At 37.4% G+C, this 20,112-nt stretch overlaps 1 protein-coding gene across 4 annotated transcripts in view; it reads right to left on the minus strand.

Moving 5' to 3' along the window:
- LOC131689207 (potassium voltage-gated channel protein Shal) overlaps window positions 1-20,112 on the minus strand; it is a 642,177-nt gene that overhangs the window by 343,510 nt on the left and 278,555 nt on the right. For all 4 annotated transcript variants that reach the window (XM_058974140.1, XM_058974138.1, XM_058974137.1 and 1 more), the window contains exon 4: window positions 2,862-2,896. The gene's annotated coding sequence lies outside the window, so the exon portion shown is untranslated. The remainder of the gene's footprint in view (window positions 1-2,861; window positions 2,897-20,112) is intronic.

Raw genomic sequence — 20,112 nt, forward strand, 5'->3', positions numbered from 1 at the left:
ATCGCCAGACCAAGTTTAATAGTAAACAGTCTTACGATTTGGAATACTTTATCGAAGGCATGACGTGACGTCAGTTGACTTCCGAGGCCTGGTTTCTACATCGCATTACGAGTTGTCTTAGTATGAAACGATTAAATAGGACTTCTTGTCAAATATATTCCTGATTACATCACTGAGAAATGACATCCAAATCAAGTTTTCGATGTGTGAAAAAAATAACATGTCATTTTGAAAAACCAGTAGCGGCCGATGAAATGATCTAGGGGAAGATGGGGTAAAACGCACCCCCTAAGGAAATATGCTCATAACTAAGCTATAGAACATCAATTGGGAGAATTTAGCTAATGATATCGTTTAGCCAACATTTTCCTCTGTAATCAAAATCATAACGCTTTGCAAAATATGAACCGCAACAACGGGGCATAGTGCTCGGCGAATAAGCAAGTAGTTTTGTTTTCTGACGCGATTTCACAAAAGTGTGCAATTAAATAGCCTTAGGTTTTGCAATTGGTAGGTTTTCAGAACGATTTTTCTGCTTTCGATTAAAAATCAGCAAAGTCAGAGAAGAGGGCATTTTGCCTCCGATAGAGCAGAGATATAAATTTAGCAAAAAGTGAATTATTTGTTGGTTTTTTTCATATGTAGTGCGATAGAATAATGAACAACGATAAAAATAAAACTAGAATGCTCAAATATAATAGTAAAACAGTATTTATAAAAGCGGAAAATCCTTGTTGCACGAGCCACAATAATTACATGAGAAGAGCACGTTATTGTTTTTTATTCATTTCTCGAGCTGTTATTGATGTATGGTTATCAAACTTTGGCCGTGTATGTTTACTATGGCGGACTCCCGACTGGTGTTACCGTTTTCTAGAAATTTTCAGCTGTTTTCGATATAAGCAAGGGGTGCATTTTGCCCCGGGGGTGCGTTTTACCCCATCTTCCCCTACTAGCAGACGTTCAGAAATCGCTATACGGGCTTTGCGTGCAAATTTGGGTAGAATGGTGAGTCACGCGTGCCATGGCAGTTTTCAATGGATATTTATTTAAATATTTACACAGATTTTGTAGAAACAATTGTGCTGGTTTATATGTCGGTTCATTAATTTAAACTGTTTCCAACCATGAAAAAGTAACATTATCATTCGTTCAATATTCTATCTAACTTCGCCTTAGCCAAATATTTTCTTGCACTGAGTAACTTGTACTTTTAACTACTGAGAATTCGACAGTGGGAAGTATTATGGTTTCCAAACTAATTTTTGATTGCTGCGTTCCGGATGAACCTGCGAGTAGGAAGTGAGAAAAAATACTTTCCAGACTAGTTCACTATCATATCGATTGATTGATTAGTAAAACAAGAAACGATCAGAACAAGTGTGTGATACTGCAAGTAATTATTGCTACACCTCTTAATTCCTTAATAACTCTTACCGACCTATTCTGCTGATATTCGCTAGGCCAGCCTTTTAACAGCGAAAAACAATATAAATTCACAGTTCTTAAGCAACCCCCTCGTAGACATGGCGACAGTTGAATTGCTTGCGGAATTGCCGTGCGGTTCGAAAGCACCATATGACTACAATATCCTGCCTTAAGATTTGGAATGAAAAGAATCACACAAAAGTGTTATATCCAATAAGATTATCATTTTACAAAGAGTATACCAAAATTTTTTCACTCAATACACATTTAGGTCTAATATGGAACCGGCGCGGGTTTAAAATATGATCGGCGACGTAGCACAAAAAAGGCAATCAGCGCGCCGACGATTTTTTACCTGAAATCGGCGGCATGTAAAAATCATCGGCGGCGGCGTAGTGCGGCGGCACATACCTCTAATTTGGACCCCCTATTCCATCAACCACCGTTCAGCGGCTTGCGGCTTCACAGACGACTGCACACGCCTCAGCAAAGAAAATACATGATTCGCCAATCGACAGCCTTGACTAACTAGATTAAGTTCATGTAACGCATTTTTTTTGCTTCTTAAGGAGTTAATATATAAGTTAATAAATATTTCATAGATTGCCTCGTCAGCAGGTCCCTTATATTGTAAAAGGATTGAAAAACGTAGAGTTTTGCAAATCGTCATCTAGCGGTGCCATGGAGGTATAATTTATGGCACCAAAATATAGCTGAGGTTTAAAACTAACCTTTGATCGACAAATTGTTTCACATCAATCCATCTAAAAGGGTGATTTACTTAGGTAGTTCCGAATAGCTCCAGGTTCCCCTATTTATTTGTTAGGCGCTACTTTATGAAGCACATGTCGGCATTGATGTACGGGGCAAAAAACTTACTCCACTTCGTACTATAGTGATGTTTTTGATTTCTTAATTTGTGGGATGTGCCATGGCGAACGAATATTTTTTTAATTATGTGATAATTTATATTTCATGGTAGGTCAATTCTTTTTTAGAAAAAAATGTAGCAATATTCTAAAATAGAAAATTGCTTTTCACTAAACATGAATGATTAGTGTTATAAGGAATACCATATCACACTGTTAGATGGATATAATCGATTTTCAATGCGAATTTCGGATTATATGACTCCTCATTTACTAAAGAAATGTAGTTTTATATCGAAATTTGCATTAAAAGTATTTTGTGACCATCTTCATTAAGCATTGCAATCCCTGTGCACTAGTCTCAATTCAATACTTGACACAATTTTTGAGAGATGCTTTATTATGCGTGATTGAGTGCTCATAATTATTTCCTATCACTTCGCTGATCTCTATCTCTAGCTTCTCTTAGTTCGGCTTCGTAAATGTTTCATAAAACTTTAGCAACACAATGACAAAATAACATCCAGGCTAGATACGAAGACGAAAACAACAGCAATCACTTACCATCAATCACGAATTTCCGACAGCAGATGTATTGTCTGAAATGAGAAAAAGAAAAAGTCGTCATTTAATGAAAAGCAGTCATTCAGCATATTGCGGATGGTATCCTACTGCAGTTGAGAAGGGGAGGTTGTCTTCATCGGAAACAAGCCAAAGTGCAACAATATACATATTCGATCCACTTTTAGGGTAAATCGACAATTGACACCACAGTGTCGTCGAACAACTAATCATTCAAGAATATAGAGTGGCAACATTCAACTTGATGTCATCGAAGTGGGTAGCAGTGGCGGCGCTAAGGGGGGGTGAAGGGGGCAACCGCCCCGAGCGGCAAAATCAGGGGGCGGCATTTCCTACTAAACAAGTTTCTATTTCATTTTTTAATAATTCTTCAAGTTTCAATAATCACGATCAAAATCAAGTGTGGGTGAAACGCTTGAATTTATATTATTTTGGCGATTGACTATTAAAAAGTAGGGGATCAAGACGACGGATGCAATCGAACAAAATTATATACATATTGCTCAGTCCCAAAAGATTCAACTGAGATTAGTTTCCGAACGAACGTACTTAAAGTAGTGGGAGTATGCAGACTAATTTGCTGGGATTAAACCAGGGAACTCTATCATATACAGAGTGTTTGGTTCATGGTTAAGAATCTTTCGAGCGGTGATAGAGACTGAAAAATCGTTCTACACAAACTATCAAAACTCAACTACAAAGCTATTGAACTTTTTTTGGAAACAACTTGTTTGTTTTTAAATGTTTATAACTCAAAAAGTATACTTTGTATTTACAATCTTTTAATTCCATTGGAAAGGTGTTTCCGTTCCTGTTAAAAATCAGGTGCGTTGGTCAGGTGCGAGAGCTTAACAACGATAAGGCCGTTGGGAAGGGCGGAATTCCGGATGAATTTCTAAAAGTCTAAGAGACCTGTGAGAAGCAATCCACTCCGTTATCGGGATGATCTGCGTGGAAGAAAAAATGCCGTTGGATTGGTTGAATGGCCTCATACGTCCTATCTTCAAGAAGTGCTACAAACTCGAACATAATATCTTCTTAGGCATAACTCAATGCCGCCTACGAGGTAGTCTCTCGTGTTCTATTGAGGACCCTGCACCTGTTGGCGGAATGCTTTGTTGGTCGATCAACGATCAACGACGGACCATATGTTTACCCAGCGACAAATTCTGAATATATTCCGGGAATACAACTTGCGGACTCACCATCTGATTGAGCATTGTTTCCCGACAAAACTGATTAAGCTGATTTGTATGACGCAGGGTAAGATAAAATCAAGCGATACAAAGATCTGGTGTGCAAAAGGAACATGACATCGACATCATTGGCGTTGATCGCAGAGCAGTGGAGGAGGCATTGTTGCCTTTCATAGGTAAAGCTGCAAGAATCGAACTGACTATAAACTCTCAAAGAGACATGGTAGCAGACAAAGTACATGGTAGCTGGTAGAGATCGTGACAGCACGACGTTGGGTTCGAGGTGGAAATCGATAGGGTACGGTACGGTACAAACAAATTCATATATGTTGGAACACTAGTGTCCTATGATAACGATGTTAGCCGCGAAGGAACAATGCATGTTGCTTCTGCGAATGTGGTTTACGTAGTCAGCTAAAGCCCCACAGCCTAAGAATCGCACAGTCGCATGAACCCCTAACGGTGCCAAGTATACAACCATGGCCAGCATGGTTGGAAGGCTGATAAAACACGGCACACTACAATGAGCTGAGCTTGTATGACAAGAGAGAACCAGCTAAAGTTATGATCAGCAGAGAACCTGGAAGAGGTCGTGGACTGCGCGGTATACCCCGCTATCGCTGGCGGTGCATTGAGGAAGATGCGCGTGCTGTGGGCGTCCATGGAGGTTGAAAACCGGCGATTCAAGATCAAGTAACCTGGAACTCTAAAATACATTCAATTATGATTCGGTTATCCGGATTGTTCGGTCACTAGGTCACTAAGATAATGATGACGATTATTAATTTGTTTACGCAAATTTGGAATTATGGTAGAAGCTTCTTGGTCGCCCTTTCATCTGAGGTCGTTTGGGAGCATATATATAGGACTCAAATTGTGACAAACAATTACTACAAAGCTGAGGCACGAGGTAGAAGCTGGCGAGCACATGGAAGTATACATAATTCGACGACCTTGTTATTAGTATACAAATACTACAAATATTACAAATACTACAAATACTATAAAAAAGTTGTCGACTCTTGTACCATAATGAATAATTACAAGGGGGTTACAAAATAAAAAAGAATGTACTTTTCAAGTGATTTAGTAAAGGTTAGGTTAGGTCAAATACAATACAAAGCCACATTTGATCAAATTAATATACCCTCAAAATCTTGATTTATGGCAAAAAAAAACTATTTTTCGGGTCTAAAATATTAGTTTCGCAGTCATTTTTCAGCCGGATTAATTTTTTTGAGAACTCTGTAACGAGGAAGAAATGGCCCTATCAACGGTATGCTATATTCTTTTGTTAAAAGTGTTATGCGGTATTTTCAATCACAATTGGTTGAAAAATGACAGCGTTTCCAAATTAGAAACTTGCTCGCATGATCTTTCAAGTCCCCATAAAAAAAATTCGATTTTTTGCTCGATTGCGTATACATTTGGAAGCATGTGTATAAACTTTAAAGTGAAAATTTGAAGATTGTATCCGAATTTGGAGATAAACAGGTCGTTAAATGCAGAATTAAATCTCTTAATTTTTAATAAAATTGTTGAGTAATTTTCCTAATTTTCATGAAAAAATCGCAAAATATTGGTTGTTCACGAGTTGCTGTCCTAAACCCGCAGAGTATTTTAAACAAAAGAACATAACATAGCATTCCGTTGGAGAGGTCTTTTCGTCTTCTTTGCAGAACACAGAAATTGAAAATCAGTTAAAAATGACCGCTTAGAAAATCTTTCAGCGGCGAAGGTCCCGAAAAATATGAAAACTTTTGGCTATAAATCAAGATTTTGAGGGTATACAGCATTTCTCATACATTATTTTATGTTGCATTTGATGAAATCTATAACCCAGGTCACTTGAAAAGTACAGAATCACTATGGCACCGTGTTATTTGTAGTACTCCAAAGGCATTAAAAAAGTGAACATTGCGATACTTTAATATGAAAAGTTAATATTTAAAAAACATACATTAGCCCATTCATGTTCTACTTTTCCCTGGTGCATATAGGGCTCCAAAACAATTTTTCATCAAAACTGTCGCGATCAAGGAGCATAAAAACCTGTTTTAATTAAGATAGGTTCTTCTTTAGCCGTGCTAAAAGCTGCTCAAAATTTAACATCCGATGCTCAATACTCAATACTCCCTTACAATGATTACTATAATCAAATAGTATGGAAAAGGTAGTCAAAGACGGTCTTAATTGAGTCTATCAGTTTTCAATAATAATTCGAGCCATCATAAAGATATCAAAAATTTATGTTATGCCCACTGTCCTTGGCAGCACTGTTTCACAGGGATCTATCCAGACAAATTGCAATTACATCAGTTCTATGCATATTACTTATATGTGCTAGTGCTCAAATGAAATTTAATAGTCTCAATAATTAGTTTTGTAAGCTAGTCTTTCCTTAGCCAAAAATTGATAAACGTTATTGTTCATAAATAAATTGGGTTTGATAGGGGTTAAAAGAAAATTATGTTTCTCTAAACATTTAGCTAGAGAATTTTAGAAAAAGGTTGATCGCCACTATTTCACAAAAATAATATTTTAAAATGATTTGTCCGATCCTTGATCAGTTTTTTTAATATGTAATATTTTATAGAAGGTGTACCAGTAGTCATAAACCAAATGAAGAATGCCCTCTCTTTGCTCAAATAAGGAAATTTTAGGCACCAATTATTGCCATAATTAAATGACATGAGCGCGGAGCGAACATGTGAACGGAGTCGTAGCTACACCTTTCGCGAGGAAATTTATGCGCAACACTACCGCCAGGACAAAATATTGACAATAAAATGTGAAAAAGTTCATTTTTGTGTAGACACTTTCTAATACCTTTATCATATTCGTTTCATGTGAAAAGGTGGGACATAGTTGAACTTTTTTGAAAATTCGTTATAAAAGGGGCGGCAAATTTAATGTTTGGCCCCGAGCGACAAAACACCTCGCGCCGCCACTGGTGGGTAGTATTTTTTTTAAATTCGAACGTTCTTCAATGAGAAAAAATAAGTGAATCCCAAAAAATCATTGAACGTACATATCATGAGCAACAATTAAAAGGATATTAGTAGGAGTTGTAAACTAATTGTATTATTTGCGTTTGGACCCTCCCCCAAGCCAGAAAATTAAACTATCTAAATCCACATAAACTCTTAATGTTTATTTTTGTATGTATCCTTCTCATATATTGGTCTAGTTGATGATGTTCTCACGCTTGCAAAAGTTTTGAGCCACCAATCTAGTTTTGGCCTGCCAGCTCGGGTCCCTATATTGCAAATGAAAACACGAACTCTTGTAGCAAAAAGTTTTCCGGTATTAATTTGCCGCTGCTCAGCGGAAGAAAATGCAAATTTGTTTTTTCATTCAGTTAGACATGATTGCAAATGTTTTCAGAAGAAATTTTAAACTTTCGGGTGCTCCACTTTTAAATCATTTGCATAAACAGCTTGATGTGGGATGTTACACGATAATAGGGATGATTGGTAGGAAATTGCAGGAGATGTGCAAAATAATCCTGTTGTACATCTTGAACATAGGCATTATGACATGGCATGGTGTGAAATTCGTCGATTTTGTCAGTGTAAAATTTGGAGATAGAGAGAATATGTTACCTATCCATTGTGCAGCATTAATTCATGAATAGCAGTGATACTTTAGGAGTACTCATATCTATATTTATTCAAAACATATGTTATGCCACGAACTGTTATAAATTAGGTTTTAAAAAAATTATCTTTTCAAAACCATGTCAATTGGTAATACGGTGGTTTCTGCACTATGGGATTCGTGTATCCCTAAAAAAAGTTTGTATTAATAACGCGAGAATCAATGGATTTATTGAGAAATCATTTCAATGAGCACTTGAGTTTATGTTTTGATTAGTTGAATGGCACCTCCCCCTCCCCAATGATTTCACAATTATTCACTATTTTTGTTTGTATAACCCGAAGTCCCTGAAATTCAAAAATAAGGCAGTTACTAGTACTCAAGGTTAGTCAGTTACGACACTTCGGACGCAAACATTATTCTTAGATACTGATTACTGTGATCGATTACAATAAGCCAGAATTTTGGCAAAAATATATTTCAAATTATACCGTAAAGGACGCTGCGATTCAAACTTTTAACTCGTTTTTCTCGATATCAATACAATGTCGCTTAGTGTGGTCTGATTTAACACCGACCTACTGTGAGTTTGATTCAGCAAAAATGCCATTCTTTCATTGATTGTTTCAGTAATCAAATTCTATAGATTGCTGATATTCGTCAAAATAATGCACTTTATTGAAAATCAGAGAAACAAAAATGCCAAAGCTGAACTCTTAGAAAATCCTATTCTGCTGGAAAAGTTTCAAAAAAATATTTTAAGAAATAAAATACAAAAAATGGAGTGTATGACAAACACCATTTTGGGGTTTAGATATGTCATGTTACTGGATTTTTAAATCACTACAAATTTGCGTTCTCAGCTTATGAAAATTTGGATTGGTTACTGAGGTATATAGTAACATGATTTCAACAAACACCACGATTCAGTGGTGTAGCCAGAGGGAAGACGGTGGTCAGTTGTTTTTGTCCGCGTCCCGTAAAACTTTTTTTTATAAAGTTATTCATCAGCAGTGCTATCTTTTAAAATGAATCACCTCGGTTATGCAACTAGTTTTTTCTGATCATTTTTTAATGCAAATAATTAAGCAGTCTTCATTTCGCTATATTCTACATTGCACATATGTCGTCGTATGCAATATTAAAACTTCTTTGATTTGATGGCATTGTAAGGAAACACGTAACTGCCGGTAGATGCCAATCGAGCTGACATTTCTTTAGACTGATCAAACTAATTTTTTTGTCTGTTTAGTGTTTATTTGACCAACTAGGAAACTAATCCACTGGGCATTTAATGTGCGTGGGGACTACGTATGATCTTGTCTGAGTAAAATGAAGACAGATGAATCATGTATGAACGTTGAGAATTGACAGTTCGCGAGAAAAATCGAAAGCCAGTTACCAATTTTCGGCTCTCATAACAGCACGAAGAACGTATGTTTTATTGAAATATTTATTGGCTTACTTTTAGTCCATTAAATCAACAAAATTAATTGTTCTGTTCTATATTATTTATTGTCATGTTAACCATATTTCCTGATGAGTACAAAAATATAGCTTGATTATTGACGTAAAAAGTGACAAGTTCATATGCGATAAATAGTACTTGTATCACGAAATCTTTAATTACATAGATATAAGCATATCTATTTCAACAAGTGTTTCGAGACACTAAAGATAATCGCTTTTCAGTATATTGTATTGTTTCTCAAATGTAATTTTTCGCCGGCCTAAAAAAGAAAGGGTTAATAAAATCGTTGACAAACCGTTTGATTCAATTAACCCTCCGGAAGTCGCGCAAATGGCCCACTGAACGAGTAGCCGATGGTGCGCTAAGACGATATGGCTAGATTTTCAGAGCAGCGTGCACTGAGTGCACTAGCGCGACATTCGGAAGGTTAAGCAACATACCCAACTGTCGGCAGTTCAGAGTTAAAGCTAAATCTATCATAAATTCTCAGCATCCGGTTACCCAGAGCAATAAACATATACCACGCCCAAGAGTTGCGTAGATCGAATCACTTATTAAGGTGTATTCAGATTTGTGTAACTCTTTACCCTATCCAAAAAAATCTTTGCGGGGCACTAAACTAACATTCCTTTCTTTCCTTGAGCGTATTTGTGCATCAGTTTTAAAGTTCCTCTGACAGACAACTACTTTAAGCTTGCTACTGTATTGCGCCTCGATAGTGGTGCATCGAAATGATCGAGAGGGCTTGTGAGCTTTTTTTATGTTTTGTATTTTTTCATACTCTGCCTCAACATAAACCAACAGTCAACCACATGCCTATGCACACTGGCGTTGCCGAATGGTGGGCGTTATTGTCTATCGATTTATCGGTCGACTAATTAAATAAATAAAAAAGTTGAAGCCTACTGGTCAATTTGTAATTATAGTAGTTTTGTGAACTAGTGTACAATTGTTATGTGCTAGTCATATGTCTATCTATGTATGTGTTCGTCTGATTATTTGTGACAGCTGGGTCAGAGAATAGATACAGAACTGTGATAGAATAATGGGTAACCCTTTTTATGACTCGTATGTCACTTTTTCCGATGTTCAACTCGTGCATTTGATTCAATGCATTCGGAAAGATCGGATTGGATAACTTAAGGTACGATTAGTTTACCGACGCCTGTGAATCATCAATTCCCGGTCGACATAGCATGAAAAAATTCAGAAAGCAATTGTCGTTAATGGTACATAAGTACAATCTGCGGGTAGTAAGACGAGTTCAAGTAATTTGATTGCATGTTACATGTGTTCTTTTACTTCATTAATCTGATTTTGTTATACTTCTAGTAGTTTTCTTTTCCACTATTCATGTGTACCAAAAATAATATCGATCAATTTATACGTTTCCACTTAATATCTTTCCTTTGCTCTCTATTCGGCATGTTATTTTTGCTTTTATTACTATATCATAAATTAGATTCATACTAACAATCACTAACACAATAAATTGCATATTCTCTCATATACTCTCACAATCATTACAAACGTACAAACGTGGCCTTCGCGATAACACAAACGAAACACGAACATGCAAAGCAATTATCCAGACATATATTCCTTGTTTTGACGTGAGTCTTTGTTTATTCCTTTCTTAAGGATTTTTTGATCCTGTCCACTGGAAAACAGACAGAGAAAGAATGACCGAACGGTGAGAATGAAGAAACGGTGAAAATTCACCGCAGGCATCGAACCTGCGATCTACCCGTCTCTATTTGGGTGCGTTAACCACTCCGTCATCGAGGAACTGTGATGATGCCATCACATGTTCCCAACAGTTTTTGTGATTAGCGCTAATAACTACACTAAATACACCATACACTAAAAATTAAGTATCAGATTCACAGTCCACGAGATCATTCAAGAATACGCGAATATGCGGATGGCCACGCGGTTATAAAACACTATTTGTACACGAAGTTTTGTAAACGCTAGTACATGCGACAAAAGCGTTAACATACAAACGTTCGAGTCCTTCGCGATCACACACACACCCACGTCCACAATCTCGCAAACAGGACAACACCCAGTGAATAAGTGAACGCTTTAGCACTTATAAATTCGACAACATTCATGAACGGTGACTATAACTTGGAAACACTCATAAATTCACTAACGCGGTCTTAGAAGTGAACCTACAAATCTCCATGTTCGCGCAATCATGAATCGGTTACGTCCGGAAGTCTATTCTCGGCCCTAGTAGCATAGATCCAATGTCTTCAGGTGGACCAAACAAAAAATGACGCCCATATTCACTAAACAAAACGTTCCATGGCGACATGACCGGGAACTCTAGTGATATGGAAGAACTCACTTTCTTCTATCACCTGAACTATACACCGAAAATTAAGTAGCAGATTCAGGTCCGCGCAATCATCTAAAAAACACACGAATATACGAATGGACACACGGTTATCAAATCGAAATAATAGACGAGACGTCTCATACACGCGGTAAACACGTTAACATACAAATGCTTCAGCCCTTCGCAATGATCCATGCAACCTACACCCGCGATCTCGCAAACATCACAACATTCCGGTGTAGTGATGAACATCTTAGCACTAATAAAATTTGAGACGCGGACTTAAAAGCGTGAAATTACAAACTGCCGTGCTCATGCAATCATGAATCGGCCCTTTCCGGAAGTCTCTATCCTCGGTACCAGTAGTCTAGGTCCATGCCTACAATTGAACTATTTAAACAAAAGAGAGCTCTCATATCCACTACGACATGACCGAGAACTCTAGTGATATGGGGTAAATCACCTCTTGTCAGAATCTGAACCGAAAACTAAATATCAGAATGACGGTCCACGTGATCATTTATTCACGCGAAGTCACATAACCGCGAGCACACGCGACAAACATGTTCACATACGAACGCTTAAACCCTTCGCAATCATCCACGCACACCTATGCCCGCGATTGCGCAAACTTGGTAACACCCGGTGATAACGTGAACGTTTTAGTACTTACGAAGTTACAAACGCGAACCCACAAACGCCTGTGTTCGCGCGATCATGAATCGGTCACGGCCGGAAATCTTTACCCTCCGTCCTAGCAGCTTAGGTGCACCAAACAAAAAATAAAGCTCATATTAATTAGACAACACAAAGCAACATGACCGGGAACTCTAGTGATATGGAAGAACTCACTTTCTTCATGCATCTGAACCGTTCACTGTAAATTAAGTACTAGATTCACGGTCCGCACGCGTTCATCCAAGAATACACGCGAAAATGTGAAAGGACACACGGTTATAAAAAGAATTCATGCACGCGAAGTTACATACACATTGTAGAATGCATACACGCGACCAGGGGCGGCGAAACACTTTACGCCCGAGTGGGTAGAAAGCATAGGGTGAGAGGTCCATTAGTAAGGATTTTTTCCCTTTTCGCAATGCACACGCTTACATTACATTCACATTAAATCACGTTCGTTTTTGCAAATGGAATTGTTGTACATCGACGTTTTCAAATGTGTGCAGTGCAAGATACATGCGTTGCGCATCTAAATTTTTGAAATGGTTCAAAATTTCAAGTGGGTAATTACCTACTCGGTTATTTTCGAGTGGGTAGTACTACCCATACTACCCACGCTTTCCGGCGGCTTTGCACGCGACACATCACATTCAGAATAACGGTTTCCATCAACACTTCATACAATTTACGAAATTGATCCGTTATCATCTCACGAAATTTATTTTGTGCTATTAACGAGCAATAAAAATGAAAATAATTTAAAAATAGCTTACATTTTCGTAAATATTATATTCGTACTATTAATGAAATAGATTCGTAGTTATCTCACTAAAGTCATTGCATGTGTCAATCTTTTCACTTCGAAAAATCGATTTATTTTGAAAATGGTTCTACTATAATAATTGTTTGCATTATAACAATTAGTCAAAATTCTTGCTATTGACGAAATTGATTTGTCATCAACCTTAGAAATTTGTTTTGCGCTTTTCATGGTTTTTGCTAAAGAATACCAACAATGTATCTTCACAAAGAATGTGTTACTACGAGAGTGCATCTCCCTTTCGTATACATTTTCCGTAAATGTCATGAACAAAAAATACCACTATTATTCTAGTACTTAATAGTGGTAAGCACTTTGAAATAAAATCGATTTTAAAGATCGGATGAAAAAATAATATGTAATAATACGAAAACTTTTGTTCGATGAACGAAAATGAAATCATGTATAAAAATAAATTCGTGGTTTCCAAAAATATTCGTATTATATACAAACATTTAGTAATTGATCGAAACATTTCGTCATCGACGAATGTAAAAGTTACAAGTTGCCATTTTCCAGTTCGTGAAATGAATTTACAATCCACGACAATGTTTCGTTGGAGATAACGATGTGCCTTGCATGATGATTTTCGTTTTATTTACGAATTTATTTTTTCAGGGTTCTATAGCACAGAAAAATATTACACTGGTCATAGATTATGATCTAAAACGCCTAATTTTACATACCGCGTAAATTGAAATAATCTGCGCACATTTGTGGCTTATTTCATCATCAGTACACGCGTATGACACGTGTTTCAACGACTGTGCTTTGCTTTAAATATAACAACTCTCAATATAATCGCATAAATCGAGAGATTACGACAGAAAACATAACAGTATCGATTGTCTTGTCCGAAAAACATTTAACCTTTGTAAATTTCAAGATAGTCAATCTCAAACTTATATTTTTTCTCGAAAGGTGCTAAACGGCGCTTGTCATAAGATAGCGGTGAAGAATAGACAAACTAGAACATCAAAGCTGTGAGCTATAGTACATCAACAGCGTTGACAGCGTAGATGAGTACAATAGCTTGATAGAAAGCGGACCAATTGACCCTCAAGTAGCTGTTGGCAACCCTGCAAATTTAGCTCATCCGAAATAGAAGATCTCCCCATGAAATAACAAATAGTATGCATACGATACAGTAAGCATCAATTGTTTGTTTTAAATTTATATTTTGTCAATATAGAAAATACCCACGTCTCGGTTGAGCTTCCGAGTAGAATTAAATGAACGATTTAAAAATAATAATGATGTAGTCATTTGAATACCGTTTTTGAAACAAGGCCACATCAGAATTCATTCATTTAAAACAGCTATGCAGAAAAATAATTATCTGCGATGTCCAAAAAATCGCTATGTCCCATCCGGAGTAATTATGTATAAAAATGGAGAAAACCTACAATCCGGAGCACAAATATTCAACGATTAAATTCCACCACAACGGAAGCGTTTGAAGCTTTGGAAACCGCTTCGAGCTTCGATAGACGGCGTGTAGCCCGGGACACCATCAGTGTTGAAACAAAGAATGTTACAATAGCATATAATCAATTATTCCTGCTGCATAATGCATTCCCCTCACATTGCCGGAGTGCAGATGTTATCGTCAGTGATTACGTTTCATACCGTACCATATGTCGCAGCTCGTCGAAGAGAGCAATGGAAGCAGCACCCGGAAAATTCGTTGAAAATGCAAGTCAGCCACTGTCGTTTGAGCCCAAATGTGAAATTTCTCACATTTCCGATGCATCGAACGTCGAAAGCCTTCGAGCACTGAACTGCAGAGATTCGAGGAAGAAGCGTATTGTACGAGTTGATCATTTGCCAAAAGAGTTAGGTTTTGTGGTTTTGATAGCTAATTGCATTTTGCCACTGCATACTGTAGAGACTATAGCGAAATACAGTACAAATTTTCCTTGTGAGTTGGTTCAGTGGTTTAACGTTTGACTCCAACTACATTATAAATTAGAAAATGACCTTTGGTATGTCAACATGACTTTTGAACTAGAAGAGCACAAACCAAAGTTGTTCGATCCATCGATTCGTCTATTGGTGCATCTGATGAATAAGCTCCATGAATAAGCTCCATTATCTTATTACAATGCATAGTGGTCCAGAATGCAAATTTAGCAGGAATTTTGATATTTTACTAAATTTGAATAACTTAGCCTTATTAGGTTTTTGGAAAAGTTTTCGTGGTTTGTGAGCCTCTTCATTTCATTAAAACAACAGTTAGGGTGGTTCTAATTTTTCCTACATCAAAAAATTTACTTTTAAATCATTCTAGCTAGAGCCACCTTCAGTAAAATTGTAGAACAACAAATTTAAGAAAATTTTGTTGATGCTATATGTTTAGGGTATTTCTTAGGTTTCTTAGAAAAACTGTTTTAATATTTATTTATTATTGCGATATTTATTTAAAACTGAAGTAGTCTTCAAACAACTTTAAGATTGTTTTAAGGCTAATAATTTGTTTCATGATAGACATACATATTTTCGTTGAAAAGTGATCAGAACTTTTTCGCCAAAAATACGCTTCTTTGGAATAACAATATCACTCAATGGGATAAGACAATTCTTTTTCAACTACAAATGAGTGATTAGACTTATAATTGACAAAAAAAATGACGAATGCGATATTTTTTTAAATTTCATAAAATTTATTTCAAAAAATCTATCTTTGATAGGGGAACCCGGGGCTAATAAGACAGTGGGGCTAATTCCCCCTTGATTTCTCAGAAAATCGTAAAACTTTCTAACTGTCGTACATATTCGTGGAAGCGCCATTCTGAACCAATAATTTTTACAGATGATTCTCATTCTGTGGTCTATTAGGAGAGAAGATACAACCTGTTCTATTCTTTTGCTATCTTCAAATGATAGTGATTAAAGTAACAAGTAAACGTGAAAAAAGGTAAGTGTTTTGGAAAGCTTGAGGCTCTTATTTTATGGAATGATATTTTTTTGGGTGAAAACATTGATATTTTCAAGATGCTCACCACTTTTGTTGGAAATGAGCATACAGGATTATTTGGACCCCCTATTGCATTAACCACCGTTCATCGGGTTGCGGCTGCGTACACGTTTGCACACGCCACATTAAAGCAAAAACATGCTGCGCTATTTCTAGTTTTTTTTTTAATAATAAATCAAGGACAGAAGAATCTTAAAATCTAATGAGATAAATAATCTTTTTACGTAAATTTTAAGCCAATGGTCACAAAAATCTGATGAAAAATGCAGATGGTATGAAGCACTAAGTAAAAACTGTAACTTTTTGTTTTTCGCACAATCATATTTTCGGCTGAAATAATCTTCTATACTCAGCGGCGGATTCAGGGGGAGGGTCTTGGGGTCCGGACCCCCTCCGGAATATTTTACTTGTTGAGAAATTCCAAATTTGTTTCATTTTTATATAAGTTTTTATTTCAAAATCATTCCAAACCAAATTTGTTCAACATAACTGATATTCATTAAATAAGGTTATTATGTATTTGGAATCGAATTTTTTTCTGGATCCGCCCCTGTCTATACTTGATAGTTATTGTTTGTGTTGGCTACTGTCTTCTCGAGCTTGCATCCATCCATCCTGCGGCATTTGAATGGTTATACTTTGTACAACTAAGTGCTCTTTTGAAAATGTGGAAATAATTCGTTGCAAAAGTTTTGTTTTGTCCGTAGTGAGTACATGTTTAACAAATTAAAGGAATTTTCGCCTTCGCAGTTCACAGAACATTACGTGGCTAGTGCTACAATCCCACTGAGTCCCGATAGGGATTATAAAAAATACACAAAAAATTTAGCCCATTGTGAGGTCCGAATTACCCCCGCCTTTTAAAAGGAAGGAAAAACATTATTTTACTAATCGTCGCCAAGTTCTACCATTCCAAAATGTAGCTGAGGTTTCAGCTTGAGCTTGTGAGCTTGTGCGACCATGTCTGGCTGCTACTCCGTTATCGATCGGGACTAGCTGAAGTTGCACAGGGAATCAGTAGATATTATACTTGGGAGTAGCGAAAAATCTTTCAATGTGCAACTCCTGGTAATCCTAAAGTGTTTTTGATCAATACCAGGCGCCGGTCAGGCCCGAACGTAGATCGCGGAAGGAAAGGAAAGGAATGGTTAGTCCGATACTTGTTTTTGTTAGGGGCCGTATATACTACTGCGCACTCCACAAGTATCACGGGAGGAGGATATTTTTGTTAGTAAGAGTATAGAAGTAGGATATACTTCTTCTTTACCGATGACAGAGAGGTGATTTCACTACCTGGACTAGATATCGATCCACCAATTTCGTGGGCCGAGGACCAATGACTTTGCTTCCCTTCCGAAGGTAGACGTGACCACAGATTTTTCCTCTCAGAAAAATCTCAACGACCTTGGCTGGAATTAAACCCAGGCCAACTTTGATTTGATTCAATGCATTCGGAAAGATCGGATTGGATAACTTAAGGTACGATTAGTTTACCGACGCCTGTGAATCATCAATTCCCGGTCGACATAGCATGAAAAAATTCAGAAAGCAATTGTCGTTAATGGTACATAAGTACAATCTGCGGGTAGTAAGACGAGTTCAAGTAATTTGATTGCATGTTACATGTGTTCTTTTACTTCATTAATCTGATTTTGTTATACTTCTAGTAGTTTTCTTTTCCACTATTCATGTGTACCAAAAATAATATCGATCAATTTATACGTTTCCACTTAATATCTTTCCTTTGCTCTCTATTCGGCATGTTATTTTTGCTTTTATTACTATATCATAAATTAGATTCATACTAACAATCACTAACACAATAAATTGCATATTCTCTCATATACTCTCACAATCATTACAAACGTACAAACGTGGCCTTCGCGATAACACAAACGAAACACGAACATGCAAAGCAATTATCCAGACATATATTCCTTGTTTTGACGTGAGTCTTTGTTTATTCCTTTCTTAAGGATTTTTTGATCCTGTCCACTGGAAAACAGACAGAGAAAGAATGACCGAACGGTGAGAATGAAGAAACGGTGAAAATTCACCGCAGGCATCGAACCTGCGATCTACCCGTCTCTATTTGGGTGCGTTAACCACTCCGTCATCGAGGAACTGTGATGATGCCATCACATGTTCCCAACAGTTTTTGTGATTAGCGCTAATAACTACACTAAATACACCATACACTAAAAATTAAGTATCAGATTCACAGTCCACGAGATCATTCAAGAATACGCGAATATGCGGATGGCCACGCGGTTATAAAACACTATTTGTACACGAAGTTTTGTAAACGCTAGTACATGCGACAAAAGCGTTAACATACAAACGTTCGAGTCCTTCGCGATCACACACACACCCACGTCCACAATCTCGCAAACAGGACAACACCCAGTGAATAAGTGAACGCTTTAGCACTTATAAATTCGACAACATTCATGAACGGTGACTATAACTTGGAAACACTCATAAATTCACTAACGCGGTCTTAGAAGTGAACCTACAAATCTCCATGTTCGCGCAATCATGAATCGGTTACGTCCGGAAGTCTATTCTCGGCCCTAGTAGCATAGATCCAATGTCTTCAGGTGGACCAAACAAAAAATGACGCCCATATTCACTAAACAAAACGTTCCATGGCGACATGACCGGGAACTCTAGTGATATGGAAGAACTCACTTTCTTCTATCACCTGAACTATACACCTAAAATTAAGTAGCAGATTCAGGTCCGCGCAATCATCTAAAAAACACACGAATATACGAATGGACACACGGTTATCAAATCGAAATAATAGACGAGACGTCTCATACACGCGGTAAACACGTTAACATACAAATGCTTCAGCCCTTCGCAATGATCCATGCAACCTACACCCGCGATCTCGCAAACATCACAACATTCCGGTGTAGTGATGAACATCTTAGCACTAATAAAATTTGAGACGCGGACTTAAAAGCGTGAAATTACAAACTGCCGTGCTCATGCAATCATGAATCGGCCCTTTCCGGAAGTCTCTATCCTCGGTACCAGTAGTCTAGGTCCATGCCTACAATTGAACTATTTAAACAAAAGAGAGCTCTCATATCCACTACGACATGACCGAGAACTCTAGTGATATGGGGTAAATCACCTCTTGTCAGAATCTGAACCGAAAACTAAATATCAGAATGACGGTCCACGTGATCATTTATTCACGCGAAGTCACATAACCGCGAGCACACGCGACAAACATGTTCACATACGAACGCTTAAACCCTTCGCAATCATCCACGCACACCTATGCCCGCGATTGCGCAAACTTGGTAACACCCGGTGATAACGTGAACGTTTTAGTACTTACGAAGTTACAAACGCGAACCCACAAACGCCTGTGTTCGCGCGATCATGAATCGGTCACGGCCGGAAATCTTTACCCTCCGTCCTAGCAGCTTAGGTGCACCAAACAAAAAATAAAGCTCATATTAATTAGACAACACAAAGCAACATGACCGGGAACTCTAGTGATATGGAAGAACTCACTTTCTTCATGCATCTGAACCGTTCACTGTAAATTAAGTACTAGATTCACGGTCCGCACGCGTTCATCCAAGAATACACGCGAAAATGTGAAAGGACACACGGTTATAAAAAGAATTCATGCACGCGAAGTTACATACACATTGTAGAATGCATACACGCGACCAGGGGCGGCGAAACACTTTACGCCCGAGTGGGTAGAAAGCATAGGGTGAGAGGTCCATTAGTAAGGATTTTTTCCCTTTTCGCAATGCACACGCTTACATTACATTCACATTAAATCACGTTCGTTTTTGCAAATGGAATTGTTGTACATCGACGTTTTCAAATGTGTGCAGTGCAAGATACATGCGTTGCGCATCTAAATTTTTGAAATGGTTCAAAATTTCAAGTGGGTAATTACCTACTCGGTTATTTTCGAGTGGGTAGTACTACCCATACTACCCACGCTTTCCGGCGGCTTTGCACGCGACACATCACATTCAGAATAACGGTTTCCATCAACACTTCATACAATTTACGAAATTGATCCGTTATCATCTCACGAAATTTATTTTGTGCTATTAACGAGCAATAAAAATGAAAATAATTTAAAAATAGCTTACATTTT

Source organism: Topomyia yanbarensis, chromosome 3 (assembly GCF_030247195.1).
Source record: "Topomyia yanbarensis strain Yona2022 chromosome 3, ASM3024719v1, whole genome shotgun sequence".
Taxonomy (NCBI): domain Eukaryota; kingdom Metazoa; phylum Arthropoda; class Insecta; order Diptera; family Culicidae; genus Topomyia; species Topomyia yanbarensis.